Source organism: Cinclus cinclus, chromosome 11 (genome assembly GCF_963662255.1).
Source record: "Cinclus cinclus chromosome 11, bCinCin1.1, whole genome shotgun sequence".
Taxonomy (NCBI): domain Eukaryota; kingdom Metazoa; phylum Chordata; class Aves; order Passeriformes; family Cinclidae; genus Cinclus; species Cinclus cinclus.
The window spans coordinates 17,863,046-17,873,697 of record NC_085056.1 but is presented as its reverse complement, the minus strand read 5'-3'; the positions used below and the strand labels follow the sequence as shown (position 1 = coordinate 17,873,697).

Genomic DNA, 10,652 nt, shown 5'->3' with positions numbered 1-10,652 from the left:
TCTTGGCCGAACGCCAAGCGCGCAGTGTTACAACCTTTCACTTTATTGTCTCTTACCGACTTCTAGGAAACCTTTGAAACCCTACCAGGAGGGCGAGCCTCCTTTCCCACACCATAAAGCAAAGCGGAGGCAGCGGCCCCACACCTCCGGATGTTTCCGCGCGCGGGCACCGCTAAAACAGCGGAAAAAAGCGGCGAGGCTGCGCAGGCACCGCTGGGATTCGAACCCAGGATCTCCTGTTTACTAGACAGGCGCTTTAACCAACTAAGCCACGGCGCCGTGCGGTGGCTGCCCCTTCACCGCGCCATTAACAGAGCGGCTCCAGCTCCGCCCGGGCGTCACCACGGACACAGCTCGGCTTGGTTTTGTCACAACACGCGTAGAGAGCGAGGAAAATGTATAAATGCCGGCCTTTCAGGCATTTATAGGCGAAACCGCTCATCCCTGCCTCACCCCGCAGTGCCTCGGCTGGCCGCGGTTCACGGCACGGGGTGCAAAGGGACGATGGGGTCGCAGGCTCTGTGATGATGTAAATTAAAGCACGGTACACACGTGGACACCCTGCCCTGTGCTTCGTGTCCGTGCACACAGCCCGGTACCCTGTCGAACCGAATGCGTGTGTTCATACAAGCTAAATGACCAGAAAATGTGGTTTGGATTGGGAGCTGGTAACGATGGCAGGCACAGAAGTGATGCTGCTCCCAGTGTGAAAAATGGGATAACACTACAGAATTTTTTAAGTTTAATAGGGAATAAAATAAGAGACAAAAGTCCAGCGCTGGGGCGCTCCTGGTAAACAGCCAAAGAACAAGCTAGTAGTTCCTGATAATGTTATCTTTATACTGCTACATTACTGAGGTACATGCATATTCGTACAGTCCATACATTATTCAAACATTCTTGTTGAACTGCTTGATGTTATGGAATTCCTCTGTTTGGTTTCTTCATACTTTGGCTTATCTGCATGACATCCTGTGTGTCAAGTTAATATATTTTATTCCTCCTTGTGTCTCCATCCTGTTGTTTTACATCCTCTGATAAGGATTTAGTATGTCCTCTTTAAATTTAACACGGTATTTTCTAATTGTCCTCCAGTGCTCTGGTTTGTATCACGGTTATCTCATCACTTGGAGAATTTAGTCAGCAGAGAAGGGGGGTAACATGAGTGCCTTATACCATTTGTTCTGGTTATACAGAGGTATTTTAACAGCCAGTGTTTAGTTAAGGCTTCTGATATTGTATGTTCACCACACTACTATTTCTATAAGCGATGCAGTACATACTTAAACTGGTAGATGACATTATACTAACAAACAGCTAATAAAAACGTACATATGATAACTACAGCCAAATACTTATAATCAGCGTAGAAACTAATACACAAATACGAAAGCCAATATCATACTGCAGTCCTTTTTTAACACCTGTGACCCCCTCCCTGCCCCAGCCCACCTGCAGTACCTGCTCCGAGCAGTGGCCAGCAGAACCAGGTGGGTTCCAGCCCCTAACCCAAGGAAATCAGCAAAGGATCCTGTCAGGAATAGAGCTGTGCCTTCCCAGTAGCTGCAGGGAGCCTGCAATAAAGACAAAGACTACTTACAACAGCATGGAGGATAAGTGGTAATGCCTTCACTCTGAAAGAGAGTAGGTTTAGGTGGGATACTGGGAATTAGGAATTGTTCCCTGGCAGGTTGGGCAGGCCCTGGCACAGGGTGGAATTCCCAGAGCAGCTGTGGCTGCCCCTGGATCCCTGGCAGTGCCCAAGGCCAGGTTGGACACTGGGACACTGGGAGGTGTCCCTGCCATGGACTGGGATGGGATGGGCTTTGAGGTCCCTTCTAACCCAAGCCATTCTGTGATTCTGTGATTACTCACTTGGAGAACCTGTGAAGAACACATTACTGTGGCAATTTAACAGTCATACTATAGCCAAACTATAGGTGTTACTCTCCAAAAAACTCCAAGGAGGACAGCAGCCACTCTGGTTTAGTCCAAAACAGCCTTACAGCTTTCTCATTATTCAAACCAGAGTGGTACAAAAGCCAGAAAAAATGCAGACAAATCTCCATCTTATGAATTGTCCATAATTACCACATTCTGGAGCAAACCTCCACTGCGCACAGATGTGACCCCACTGCTTGCAGGTGAGACCAGTACAGGGCTGGAAGAAACTCACATGGCACCCAGGCATTAAACAGGTGATGGTAAAGGAAATAAACAGCAATAAATAAAACTTCTGCTTTTATTAAAAGCAGAATGTAAGAATTAACATTCCTCTGTTTTTTCTCAGTTTGGGAAATAGAGAACTATTCAAAAGAAAACTTCCAAACCAGTCCCACCACTGATTCAAAATGAACCAAACCTCTAAAAAATACTGCTTTTTTTTTTCCTGTTTCAATGGGAAAAATGGAACTTTGATTTTTCTATCTGAAAAGAATAAAGAACGAAATAAAGAACACTTCCACTTCTGATATAAGATTAATTATTTTTAGGACAATCTGGTCCAACATACAGAAATTACTTCTGCATTACTAACTACATTAAAGCCAAATTAACTGATCAATATAACAGACATTTTTTAATGTGATCTGCTTAAAAAAAAAGAAAAAACAAAGCAAAAACAACAAAAACCACAACATGAGGAGCATAGACTTTTTTTAACGCAGGCATTACTTACCACCTCAAATTCTGGGTAGTATTACTATGGCTGTAGAAGAAATGAGGGCTAGTTCTAAAGAGGGATAACTAAACACAGCTACCTCATTTACAGAACTGCCCACCTGAAAAAGTGCCGTGACATGACCCTGTCACTTTAAGCACTGGTGTAACTAAGCACTAGGGAGCTGGGCTAAGCTCGGAAACCTCAACACCAGTATTTACTTTTTCTTTGCATGCTTGCTTTTTAATGTTCTGTTCCTGTGGACAGAAGTAAGCATGTAAACATACAGATACACAAGAGTTCAAAATGAATACATGTGCTATCCAGGCTATTGTTACTTGCTGAGAAGAAACTCTCTCCTAAAACCTAGGTATAACTCCATCCAATATAATCCTTAAATGAGTTTGATCCTCAAAAGAGACATGTAAAAACTTATTAAAAATTGACTTGACAATGATAATACCTTTACAGATAATTGCATAAGAATATACTTTATAGGAAATTAAATCACACAAATCCAGGATATATTCGTGCCCATATCTAAAAAGCTATATAGCTATAGCTATAATTTTGTCATATAGGCTAGGTGTAGGTGATGCTTACATGTAAACTCTGAACACCATGTTTTAGCTTTGCTTTGTCATACAGACTAATAAAAAAGACTTCTTCCAACATATCAAGAATTATAAAAAGTTAAGAATTTATTTTAAAAATTTATAACATTTAGCTATTAGTCATGTGTTATCAAGACAGTAGTTGTACCTTGTGGCTACTGTTTAATATCGCTAGTTTTATAAATACTAACACATACATTTAGCAGGCACACAATGTCTCAGTTCGAAAGATGCGCGTCTGCCAAGGAAGGTGGGAACCTCCCTCGGAATGGAAAATATGACCCCCTTCCCTCTGAATTGTTGCAACTTCGAAGTGACTGGGCTTTCGGTCAAAGATACCGGGAGAGGACGAGCAGTTCTTTACAGCTATCCTTTACACATGTAGAGGTTAGGTTTGTAAAGTAAGGCAGACGAACGGCGGCGGCACCAACAAACACCAAGGACCCCCGGCCGCGGCTCCTCCTTCCCCGGCCGCGGCTCCTCCTTCCCCGGCCGCGCTCCTCCTTCCCCGGCCGCGGCTCCTCCTTCCCCGACCGCGGCTCCTCCTTCCCCGGCCGCGCTCCTCCTTCCCCGGCCGCGGCTCCTCCTTCCCCGGCCGCGGCTCCTCCTTCCCCGGCCGCGGCTCCTCCTTCCCCGACCGCGGCTCCTCCTTCCCCGGCCGCGCTCCTCCTTCCCCGGCCGCGGCTCCTCCTTCCCCGGCCGCGGCTCCTCCTTCCCCGACCGCGGCTCCTCCTTCCCCGGCCGCGGCTCCTCCTTCCCCGGCCGCGGCTCCTCCTTCCCCGGCCGCAGCTCCGGGCAGCGCCGCCAGGGGCGCTGCGGCGGGCGGGAAAAGGGGATTCCCCTGCACGGCCGCAGGGGCGGGCGCGCCGGAATGGCGGCGGGAGGGAAGGAGGGGGGGGAGCGAGGAGTCCGGCGTGTGGCGTTGAAATGTAGCGAAAACCCGAAACGGAGGCAGAAAACCAGCAGGGCTGGGCGGCGGCAGCCGCGACTCGCTCCCTCCGGGAAGGGAGCGGGGTCGGGGTTCCCTTCCCGGGCAGCTCGGCTGTTGGGAAAGGTCCCGGCTCTCCAGCTGCTCTTGCGAGCAGAAGCTCACCCACAGTAAGTAGAATGGATGCAGGATGGAAACTCCGCAGTGGCAGCGGATCCTGCGGGCAGCAGGCGTGTCAGCAGCCCCAGACCGTGTGCTCCGATGCCGAGGGAGGGGGCTGAGGCCGGCCCCAGCCACCGCGTTTGTTTCCCAGGTATCGTCATTACCATAGCTTAGGCCGCAAATGGGAGAAAATTATCTGAAAGAAAAAAAAAAATCCTAATCTCCCAACGAACAAGTAAATGGAAAAACAATACATAAAAATTGTATTGACCTAGAAAATTAAGGAGACCTCTTGTTCAAAAATTATAATACAGGTGCTTTCAGAACTGTTAGTTCAACTGTGAATAAAAACAAAGGAGAGTTCTGTGTGGAAAGCATGCTTTCAGGTTCAATACTCACAAGCCTGTCTGTGTTTGTATGTCTCCAAGGTACAGGTCCCCTTTTCCCGATAGAACTGCCGTTTAGTTACTTGAGTTGCCTAACTCAACAGGCACCGTTAGGGTGTGATCCCAGATTAAGCTGATGGCAGCAGTACAGGAGTCGACTTCATTGCAGCGTTCAGATCTGAAGTTGCAAAAGAAAACAGCCAACTACATCACAGTGTAGAAATCCATATAAGCCCCTCGCTGTGAAGAGAAGAGGAGCTGGTCCAGAGCAGCAGTAGTTTGCAGTAACACTTCGTGTTGTGTGTGGAGGGACCAAGAGTTGTCTCTGATGCAGTAATGAATCTAGGGCATAAGAAACAGCTCCCCACTACTCCCACTCAGACACAGGTAAACTGGGCAATCTGATTATTTCTCTTTATTCATCCAAGCATCAAAAAGACATTGAGTTACAGATGCTGCGTTGTCTTGCTATAGAATCATAAGTGTCATCTGCTTCAAATATGGTAGTTCATGTGCTCCATCAAAGCAGCTGAGAATATCCATGATTTTTTTTCAGGCGTGTACTACTGCCATGTATGGTCTGGGCTGTGGGTACTACTAACAAATGCATACACATCTTCCTAATTATTAAAGAGCAGTACGGTATTTACTGAAGGAAGGGGTTTTTTAACCAGTTAATGTTAGGAGGATATCTGTAATTATTACAGAGCAGTACAGTATTTACTGAAGGAAGGGTTTTTTAACCAGTTAATGTTAGGAGGATATCTGTAATTATTACAGAGCAGTACAGTATTTACTGAAGGAAGGGTTTTTTAACCAGTTAATGTTAGGAGGATATCTGTAATTATTACAGAGCAGTACGGTATTTACTGAAGGAAGGGTTTTTTAACCAGTTAATGTTAGGAGGATATCTGTAATTATTACAGAGCAGTACGGTATTTACTGAAGGAAGGGTTTTTTTAACCAGTTAATGTTAGGAGGATATCTGTGAGTGCTGAGTTAATCTTCTGACATGGTGCTGTGCTTTTACTCCATTATGTTCTTCTTGATGGATGTATCAATTAAGCAAGTGTTCAAGTTGCCTCAAAGACAGAACCCAGACCATCAACTTCAATTTACTTATTTAGAGGAACATAAATGTCTCATAATTAAATATGTTTTACTGCAAATGATGAATTAATTCCTTGCATGATTAGTCACTCATATCTGAGATATCCTACAGATGGGTGTTGAGATACATCACCCACTAGGTGTTGAGATATCTCTCCATTCTTGGCTAAAAAGAGAGGAACTAACAGAAGCTCAAATGCTTGGCAGGAATCTGGTTCATTCATTACATTAAAACACTCCTGTCTTTATATCCCATCTTTTTAAGCTTTTGTCCCAGGTTGCTGTGCACAAGTAATGACTATCAGCAGCAAAGCAGCAATCTGATAGAGAATTGCTGTCCCCTGACACACAGATGAAGAACACAGGAAGAGTGAGTTTTTGTAACCATTACAAATCTCTCAAAGAGCATCCTGCAACTGTGAGATCCCTGTCTCCATCCAGCAAAGCATCAGAACCATATTCTGAGTTCTGATCACACAAACAGTTCTGTGAACTCTCTGGAGCTGCTTAAAATCTCACAGCCAGCACAGGCTTAAAGCCTTGAAAAGTCATTTTGCAGGACTGAAACCAAGTGATTAAGGAACAAATGACCAGGTGGTTTATCTGTTAAAAGCAGTCCAACAAGAAATTGTTCGGCAGCTACAACCCACCTGCATTTTAATTACAAAAACCCCACCAAATTTTCTTTAAAAAACATCTGTCTCTATGCAGAAATTTCAGCTCAAATACTCAGAGGGAAAAGATTTAAAAATTCTAGATTAAAGTGCAATTCTTGAAGCAGTCAGAAAAGAAATCTGGATGTTCCAGAATTCTAGTGCTTCCTGAGATCTACAGAGGGGGAAGAGATTATGAGCATCTTTTACAGAAAACTATGCTGTAGTCACTGCAATTCAAAAGAAACCTCGTGGTGATTCAGATTGAATTTCCCATCCAAATTCTCTGATAACACTTTATATGGAGTTCAGAGTTATACACTAATGCAGGATCTGAAAAATACAAAAGCTAAAACTTAAGGCATCACCACTTAGATGTCGTTTTGTTTTGATACAGCAGCAATCAGCAGACTACTGAAGTGCTGAGATGATGACCCATACTGAATTACTGGCTCATTCACCATTGAATTATTTTGGTTAGAAAAGACCTCAAAGGTGATGAAGTTCAACCAATTACCTACTGCTGCCAGGTCCACCACTAAACCTTGTCTAACCACCACTAAAACTATGTCCCTTAGTGCCACATTTACAATCCTTCCCTTTAGATGCCTCTGGGATGATAACACCATCACTGCCCCAGGTAGCTTGTTACAAGTCTTTCCATGAAGGATTTTTTTCAAATACTCAAATTCAGCCTCCTGTGGGGACACCTGAGGCCATTGTACTTCTCCATCACCTTCTGGCTACTTATTTGTTAAGAGTTTTAAGTGATTTCAGGAAAAGGGTTATCTTCCTGTTGTATCTGTGTGATACTCAAACATAATGCAGTCCCAACCCAAAAGTAAAGCTTTGAAGTAAAGCATCAAAAGAGGCATGGCCGGCAGGTCAAGGAAGGTGATCCTGCCCCTCTACTCTGGTGAGATCCCACCTTGGAGTACTGCCTCCAGCTCTGGGGTCCTCAGCACAGCAAAGGCATGAAGCTGTTGGATCAGGTCCAGAGGAGGCCATCGAGATGATCAGAGGGCTGGGGCAGCTCTGTTACGTGGAAAGACTGAGATCATTGGGATTGTTCAGCCTGGAGAAGAGAGGCTTTGGGGTGACCTAATTGTGCCTTTCCAGTACCTGAAATGAGCTTGCGAGAAAGATGGACAGAGACTATTTGCAGGAAAAGGGAAAATGGCTTCAAACTAAAGAGGGTAGTTTTAGATTGGATATTAGGAGGAAGTTCTCTGCTGTGATGGTGGTGAGGCCCTGCCCCTGAGGGCCCTGGCCCTCAGGTTGTCCAGAAAAAGCTGTGGCTGCTGCATCCCTGGAAATGTCCAAGGCCAGGCTGGACAGGACTTGGAACAACCTGGGATAGTGGGAAGGTGTAGCTGCCCATGGCAGGGGGGATGGAACTGGATGATCTTTAAGGTTCCTTCCAGCCCAAACGATTCTGTGTTTTCTATGAATTTCTTTAGTAAAATAAATAAAAATATGAATCAAAATTTACAAATGGATTATGGTGTCCACCTGACTGTAAGCATCTACCACAAAATCCCATGAGGACTGATGACATGCAGAGTAACTCACATTTCAGAGTATCACAGGATCAGTCATCGTATCTTCACCTAGGTAAGCCATCTTCCATTTCCATGATTAACCTACTTAGTTCAATCAGATTTTTTGTGTAAGTACAAAGAGATTTTAGAATCAGTCAGAAAGTAGGCAACAAACTCCCTTCACTATGTGTTCTTTCATTGGTCTTCAATAGGAGAATAAAATCTTGTACCTCTGCTATAACTGCCCTTTTGGACACTAAGTGTCAGACCTGGAGCTGCTCCCTCAAAAGGGCTTTCACTGGAAGGAGCTATCCTGATAACTTGGCAGCTCTTGATAGCAGACAAAACTTGCAAGTAAATGTATTTTTCACTTACTTTCTCAGTGTGTGTCAACGTACTAACTGACACCAGAATGATCAGGAATGTCTCTGTGATCAAAGAAAATAAAAGAGCAAAGCTACTGTGTACTATTGTTCTGTTGAGTCAAAAGTCTTCCAGTGAAAAGTGCCCTTCTATAGACTTACCCAGTCTTTGTCTGCTGCATGCACAATTAATCTTTGTTTACCAAAAGATATGTAGACTGTCAGTTCAGAGAGACACTTTGTTGTCAAGAAGAACTTCAAATTCTTTCTCAGTACACAGACAGTCATTTGGTATCTACTCTTTCAAAGGGAAAAAGAGAATGCCAGAGTGAAAATTGTCAGGGCTGGCCTAGTTCCCCATGATCCAAATCCACTGTACTTTCCTGAATTCTAATTGTTTCAGCTGTTCCTGTAGGGAAGGAAGTAAGGCTTGTCTTAATATATTTTACATAATCTTGCCTATACATTGCTGTCAGAAAGTTCCCAATACTCGGGGAAATACTTCAGATACATTCTGAAAAATAAGTATTGCTCAACAAGTGTTAAAGAAAACTTCATTAGATAAAAATGACAGAGATAAAATTTCTTAAACAGAAATTAGACACTTTGAGCAAGTGGCATATTAAAGCCTTTTCATTCAAGGATCTATACTTAAAAAAAAAATTGATTATCTTCTTATTTCCTGGTCTTTATTTCAGTTTACTTATACTTAAGGGAGCTGAATAGCATTTCACTGAAGACAGAAAAATAAAAGTTCCAGTTCCTAGCTCAGACAAAGCAGGAAAATTGGGAACTGTCAATCTGACTATTACTGAACTGTACAGGTCATGACTAACACATTAAGACATTTATATCTCCAGTCTACAATATATGCTTACAGTTATCATGTGTTTGCTTACTTGTCATTAAAAAATCTCTTTTTTCCTTCTATATTTCCTGTTTTCTTTGAGCTAGCCATCCACAGCTCTTGGCTAACATAATGTTGCTAAGCTGAAACTTCTTTGCACTTTTTATGCTTTTGGGCTTCTTGGGCCTTTTCAGTATGCCTGGAAAAACTTCTGGTTATGGTAGAAACGTAGCACTGCACAGCAGGAAATCAACTTTGTAGATATTTTATTAAGTTATTTCATCTGAATTCCTATGACATTAATGCACTACTACTCATTACCAGTTCTTAGATTAAGTCATGATTGCTTAATGTATGCCAGATCTCAATGCCTGCAGTCTGCTTAGCATAGGTGCAGTCCTTTGCTTGCACAGCACTCATGGGCTCACAGAGCTTGACACTTTAGTCCACGAGGGGGGAGTATGAAAGCAGGAACTATAGGACAGTGTATCCTAAGTTCCAAACTCTACTTGACTGAGCAAAGTTCTAACCTTGATACTACCTTGGAGATTTACCAGAGCTGGTTGAGGGAAAAATGCTGATGGATGGGAACTGTTTTTATTTTTATGGACGTTTGTTTTCAAACTCTTCTTCCTCTCAAAAAAAAAAATAAAAATTGTTAAATATCATGAAGAAACATTTGTTTCCTTGATTCTGGCCCATCAAAACACAGCACTTCGAGCTCTTAGGCCACATGTTTTAGCCAAGACCGTTACAAATTTGGGCAGATATTTTGAAAAGTCTTCTCTTGACTCATTTGGGAGTTTGCTCATGACTGTCAAGCATGTGTTTGTGTGCACAGAACTAACAAACACCAGCTGCCATAAAGCAGTAACTGCATACAAAGTGGCAGAGAGCTTTTCAGAGAGCTTTTTCCTCATGGGCACACAGCCCAGCCCACCTGAACCTGCAGCTCCAGCCAGGGCTCCAGGCTGGCCCCAGAGCTGCTCCCCACCACCTCCAGGCAGCTCAGTGTTATTTCATGGTCCATTCTGAAATTATTCCACAATATGACAATTGCAGAGAAAAAGTGGCATGAGCAGTTTTCTCTGTAACTACATCAAATGAGGCAGTTTATAATCATACATAATCTTGTAGCTCATTAGCCACAATAATTTATGTGAAATGAGCTGCACAGGGCCAGGACTCGGATGATCCTGATGGGTCCCTTCCAACTGAGCAGATTCTGTGACTCTATCATAAAGGTCATTGGTTTAGAGCTGCTGTAGTAAATGCAAAACAATTTGGAGAGGCAACAGTAACAGCCAGATACTTGAAAACTGCAATGTGAAATTCTGCATTAGATTAAATAAAAATACTTTCACCCAATAAAAATTTTACACTGCTTTAG

The 10,652-nt window shown here is 43.5% G+C and overlaps 1 non-coding gene across 1 annotated transcript; it reads right to left on the bottom strand.

Moving 5' to 3' along the window:
• Positions 1–205: 205 nt before the first annotated feature.
• Positions 206–279, bottom strand: TRNAT-AGU (transfer RNA threonine (anticodon AGU)). Its single transcript has one exon. It is a non-coding gene; the product is annotated as a tRNA-Thr (tRNA).
• Positions 280–10,652: the final 10,373 nt, after the last annotated feature.